General features: G+C 38.6%; 1 long non-coding RNA gene across 1 annotated transcript; it reads right to left on the minus strand.

The window, feature by feature from the left end:
• Positions 1–1,210: 1,210 nt before the first annotated feature.
• On the minus strand, positions 1,211–4,929 carry LOC109528262 (uncharacterized). The gene is made up of 2 exons (XR_002170666.1): positions 3,470–4,929; positions 1,211–3,069 (listed from the first exon to the last, which is right to left on the minus strand). It is a non-coding gene; the product is annotated as an uncharacterized LOC109528262 (long non-coding RNA).
• Positions 4,930–6,360: the final 1,431 nt, after the last annotated feature.

The raw sequence follows: 6,360 nt of genomic DNA on the forward strand, positions 1-6,360 counted from the left end.
GAATATTTTGGGATGCACAGATTAGCAGTCGCTGGCAGCATTAGCTTCTGAGATGCGGTACATATCTGATTACTTCGTGAAATTGTCAACACACTGGTGGGGAATATTTGTCTTTGTGTCTAGAAAAAGTAAACTTCTGCCTCCTTGATTTAAAATGTTTTTGCCTTTACACTTGCTCCTTTTTAGCCCATATGCTAGAAAAAAATGAACTCCACGACTCGGCAGGAATTCTATCATCAAGCTTACCCTTATGATCCTTTATATTTTTTCAAAATTTTTCAATGATTCAGCTGTAATGAAGCGCGTTACCTAAAGCAATGCAACACGGCAAGTTATTTGACCAGAAAAAGATATCCAAGGTTATCTTTTCAAATGTGTTTAGTTTGATAACAATGTATTTTCTTTACCAACCAATTAGCATTGCAACTTACGAAGGGAGTATGTACTCTTAGCACTGATTGGCAACCTTGACACGGGCAACTCCATTACTGGTCTTAAGAGTAATCCAAATATTTTAATTAGTAGTAACAAATGATGACATCGCTGTGCAATCAGGAGATGTATTGCTTTTGACAAATTTGACGATTTAAGAGTGAGGACTGAAAGAAAAAAAAAAAAACTACCAGTAAATGTGCCCAGTGGAGTGCGAAGAAGGTCCGCTGGAAAGCTGATCTTTGACCTCTAACGCTGGCATTTTGGATGACGTCTTCTGACATTTAAAATTCTAAATTGTGCCCATTACGTACTGCAAAGAATAGAGGCACTTCTCTTCTCCTGGTTTTCTCATCATCTATTTATCAAAGCACCAAGCAGGAATACAGAGCTATCTTAAACATTACACCCCCAGCGTCCATTTTGGTATTTGTATATATATTTTTTTAAATTTATCAATTGTTTTTCTTACCTTCAACAAAAAGCTACTGGCTATGTGGTGAAAGACAATCACATTCGGCACCTAAAATCGAATGACATTCAATGCAAACTACAACGCAAATTTGGTTTTTACAAGGGACAGGCGTTTTTTTTTTTTTTTGATAGTATTCCAAAAATTGTCATTTGTTATTTTAACCTCCTGACTTCTAGCTACATGGGAGAAATAGTGATGTGCCACGCCCGACCAAAAGATATACGGTACAGCGTAGGTAATGCTACATCACTCGTAATGTGGAGTTGCATTTCTCGGATGAAAGCATACTGAAAGTACACTGTGCTTGGCAAATGTGTTTATTACAAGTGATTGGGATTACACACATTTCGCATTGTTTACACTTGAAGGCTTTGGTTCGGTAAAACTGCAGTATGCATCTCTGCATAAAAATTAAGTCTTTACAGCTGCCGATCATTTTTGCTAAAAATGACAACCTCCTCAAAACCATAGATACCCATGTTGAGATATCATGTACTGTATGGATACAAACACAGCTCTTCAACTGGATTTTAGTCTAAGATTTTGAATGACGTGGATGACAAGGCAATAAAATACTGTACAACAGCATACAAGATTAACTCGCAAGATCAGCTGTCTTTTAATGACATTTGCTGCCTTTGATTATATTAAAATACATTGAGTGGCAACAAGAAGGGCAGTATGAGAAAACTCATAAGTGCACCTTTGGATTTGCATGTATTTACAGTGCAACAAACACGACACACACTGGTTAAAAGTTAAGCAAGTGTGTTGTGAAAATACCAGAAAATTCAACACACTCAAAAACAAAAAAGTGAACCAAAAAAAAAAATGGTCAAAAGGTGCTCAGGTATTTACACATTCATCAAAGTAGCCCACAAATGATTGGGTTGATTATACATACAACTGTATGTACCAGTATGTCTCTGTGCAATCATCAGTTGAATGCAAATTGGCTACTCGGATGAGAAGTTAAAAGTACAGTCATCTGAGGAAGACTGCACCAAATGACATGGTGGTACTATTCATACCATTTATCATCACTTTTTTTTTTTTTTTTTTTACTTCTCAATGCATTTTATCCTAAATCTGCTAGCCCTCACATTTCAAAAGAATCACTGTGTAACGTAAACACCATGAGGGTTTCCATAGCATTGAGGTAGAAAGAAAGTTGGCTGTTTTTTTTGTTTGTTTGTTTTAACCATTCCCCTAGTAGAAGAATTTGGGGATTTTGTTTCTTTATTCCGCTCTTATGGATCACGGCACTGCCCCTCATTGTCTTTCCTGGCCATCAAATCTAGCGCATACCGTAATACGATGTGGCATTGCTCATTTACCAAATTTCCTTGGATAATTTTTTTAATGTATATATTTAACAACAGAGGTTGAAATAAAACGCAATAACTGATGGCAATGGAACGATTGAAGACATCGACAGTGCAGCAAGATGACAATTTCTCCCAAAATATACAACACATAATGGACATAAAAAAAAAAAAAAAAAGCTCCACTCTTTACTTTCATGTCATGTAATCTAGATGTCACATCTACTTTGATTTTATGATTATTTTTTTGATCATCCATTTGTAACGTCCTCCGAGTGGTTTGGGCAAATAAATCCTACTCAACTTTTACATATAAAATATGTAAACAACACAAATGGGATACACGGTTTACAATTTTAAGAAATTAAAGACCCTGTAAAGTGTACACTGGAATTTGTTTACTACATTATACAATGTATAATCCATTACACGTGTTTGATGATAATTACTGAAAACATACTGAGAACTGTTTTTTTACTCCGAGCCGCTTGCGGATATCTACAGTACCCTAAAAAATTTTGAACAGTTTCAGTTTTCCAGAATTTTGGGGGAGTGACATTGTGGCTAAAACAGCGCCGGGTGACACACCTCAGGGTCCCCCGAGCATCACCCCACTATTAAAAAAAGGGGGCCTTCTTTTGCATCAATGGTGCAATTATGAGTTACTTTTTAAAATACTCCAAGTCCCATTTCTATTGCTACATCGTGTAGTTAGCTATAGCTAACTATACCTACACCTCAAAAATGTAACTTTTTTAGATGCCACAATTTTACACAACAGCTCAATGTCGTATTTAATTTCCAACAAGTAAGGAGGTGAGGCCACAGACAACGGTGCTTCCCGTGCACTGTCTGAGAGGAGCACCCGTTAGCTCGCAAGCTAGCTCTCGTCAGGGCGCAGTAACCTCACGACAATCCCGTGTGACGTATTCTAGCCACCGGAGGCTTTCAGTGGAAATATTTTCAGGGCTTAAACACATACGATGTGTAGGTAAGAAAAACACTTGTAGCAGTTTTGGGAGAAGGGGGGGGGTTTGTTTGTTGTTTTTAGCAGTGGTATCCGATTGACAATTGAGCAAGTCGGACTCACAACATTCCGAAAACGGAGGCAACAGCTTGAATTTTCAGTTTTGAAGCTTCATTGAATATATATGGCCATTTTTTTAAATTACTCAAATTTGGCAAGTTGTTAAAGCTATTCTCTGTGGTGTGTCAAATGTAGGATATCTCTTTTCACTTTACAGGGACTTTAAAATGTGATAGACAAAAAAGGAAAAAAATTGTCAGTATAATATTTGATCAATCCACAACATCTCAAGTGCTGTACATTCATTGTCACCTTTTGTGTAGCTTGCCAGGACCCCTCCTGCCCTGCCACTGCTTTGCAACCCACCTTGGACAGGTCTACACAAACACAGATACTGTATTTGGGGAAAAAAACAAAAAAAAAAAAAAAAAAAACTACATTTTCATATGTGCCTTGACATTTAGTCCACATGCAAATGCTCTTTGAGGTCAGTGAGTCGACTATCTTTTTGGAGGTGAAAACTTTCCAAACCCAATTTTTTTGGGAGGATTTACCTTGCAGAAAAAACAAACAACAGAGCTTTTCCTTGACTGGCCATCCTTGTCAGCTTGGCCTTACAAGTTACGGCACCTTGTGCCACCTGCTGTCTGGGCATGGGGCCGACTACCTACAGATGGATGAACGGCAAGGTGTTTTGGGATTTATTAACCCTGGAGTTGTGAAATTTAATTGTGTAATTTGTATGATCTGTTCAGACATACTTTGAGTACATTTTGGTAAGAGAGCTTGAGATGACAGTAGGTTTCCTGAGTTTTGTTTGGTTTGAGGGGTTAAGACCCAGAATATTGTTGCGCAATAAAAATGTGACTATCAAATGTTCAACACATTGGTTAAAAGCAAAAATTTTTTCACCAATTCCCATCTCCTCTGAAAAAAAAAATGGATGTGTTGAATTTACTTCATTTTATTTCGTCAGGTGATTGCACACAAATTCATCTGGATCCAGATCCGCGTTTGAAGTAGATGTAGGGCCTGCTTAAAAAATATATATATCTGGATCCAGTCATTTTTATTTCTCGCAACGACTTGACGAAATAAAATGTAAATTCAACACATCAATTTTTCAGTGTGTGAATGCGGACTATGATGCCGATGAAATCAGAAAGCACCACTTCACACACTTGGCTGAGCAATTAAATCTCATATGCATCCCCCTCCTTGAGGATTGATAGAGTTTATTCCCGCCGGAGACTGAAACCATTTGGGTTCGATAGCAATTAAAATACATCTATTGTCTAGTCTCAGTCTCAGTCAAAGATTAAATTTATACTAATTAATGGCAACATGAAAACTGTTTCCAGGTAAAAATAAAATAAAATAATTAGGAAGCTGAGAGAACTCAGTCCAGCCGTTGGATAAAGCTTGGCCATACTCAATGCATTTGGAACGTTCTTATGAAGAAACGGCTTTTTGGTGTACTATGTAACATGAAGAAACTGGGCAGCCAAAGAAAAAAAAACTTCAGTTGATGTCAGAAATAATTTTGAGAGTTGCAAACAAAAACAACAAATTAAAACAAATCACTAAAAAGCAGTTAACAGCAAATGCTTATGGACCGATGAGACAAAGGCTAACTTTTATCAGTGATCTGTAGTACTCATCGGAGTGAACGTCATTGCCTTGGGCTTGCATGGCTTCTAGGAAAGCTTCACTAAACTTCATGAACACCATGATGGCGGCAGCAAAATTAAGTCAGCCAAAACATTTTGCCAGCCAATTTTAAGAAAGATGCAACCAAGTGGATCGGGAGATCCTTCATCATGGTGCCAAATAACAGAAAACACGCTACCAAAATGACAACGGAGGTCATCAGGGGGCAAGAAGTGGAGGTACAGTGATGTGGTCAGCATGTAAATACTGTACATGGAAATGAATAAAAGCTGAAATGTTTGATATCAAACTCAAATGTTTCCCAAACTACAGCTCAAATAAAGGAATTGGCCTCACTGTTGCAATGCTTAGAAGGGAGTGTCCTATATAAATATACGCACACACACTGTATAGACAGTGCTATACAAATGTATGTTACAGGTTTATGTTTCTGCGGTTCATTTCTATGTTAGCTTTTTAAATTCAATATATTTCAAGCAGAATTATGCAGGAATTTTCCCAATTGACTGTTGTACAAATATGCTGTGGGGGGGGGGGGGGGCACCCAAACAACAATAACACACAATGACATGCTTGATTACCAGTGGAGAGCTCACTGAAATTGAAAGTGGTCTAATAATTTTGTGAAGAATTATACATGTTAGGGGTGTAACAATACGCCAATCCCCAAGAAAGAAAAGTAGTGCGGCAACTTTGAATCATTTCCAGTTGCGCATTTACCGTGTAGCCCCCTCGTTTCCTTATTTATCTCTATTCTTGATCATTTACCGGTTGTCGGTTACGCTGCGCTGCAACGTGGCTTGTAGCGACAAAAATAATTTTCTGTTGAATTCAACTTTACATAGAAGATAGCTTGTCTTCTGCGTCCTCTCCCGTTCTCTGCGGCTCTGGATGGAGCATGCTGTTCCTCGAACTCTTGCACAGATATTGATACTTGAAGCAAATGCTTCAGCTAACCGACACTCTCACTAGTAAAGAGCAAGTTATGGCCTCGTCAAACTACACAACCTCTTTTTGTCGTTCATAACGGTGGCGCTGTCAGACTCCCAGACAAATATCGTTCTGTGTCTTGGATCGGGCGAGATGTCAAACTACAAGTCCGTCACCGACCAAACCTTGCCCAATCGTTGCGTGCTACTGTCAAGATTCAGTCCCTCGGAGCAGGTCCGTCGCGGAGGTGGGAAAAGCAGCTGTCAAAGTGCTGTCAACGGAGGCATTATGTGCATTGCTTCTGTGTTTAGAAAAGGAAAAAAACAAAAACAAACAAAAAGAAGAGAGATTATGGAGCCGATCCTGGTTTGGGGGGGGTGGGGGTGATATGGACTGTCTATTCTCCAAAAAGAACTTGAGGTAATAAATGCGTTGAATGATGCCACATTTGCTTCAGTATAAAATGTCCCGAGGTGAGATTGTGAGCGCGGATGGTTGTT

Source organism: Hippocampus comes, unplaced genomic scaffold (genome assembly GCF_001891065.2).
Source record: "Hippocampus comes isolate QL1 unplaced genomic scaffold, H_comes_QL1_v1.1 scaffold174, whole genome shotgun sequence".
Lineage (NCBI taxonomy): Eukaryota > Metazoa > Chordata > Actinopteri > Syngnathiformes > Syngnathidae > Hippocampus > Hippocampus comes.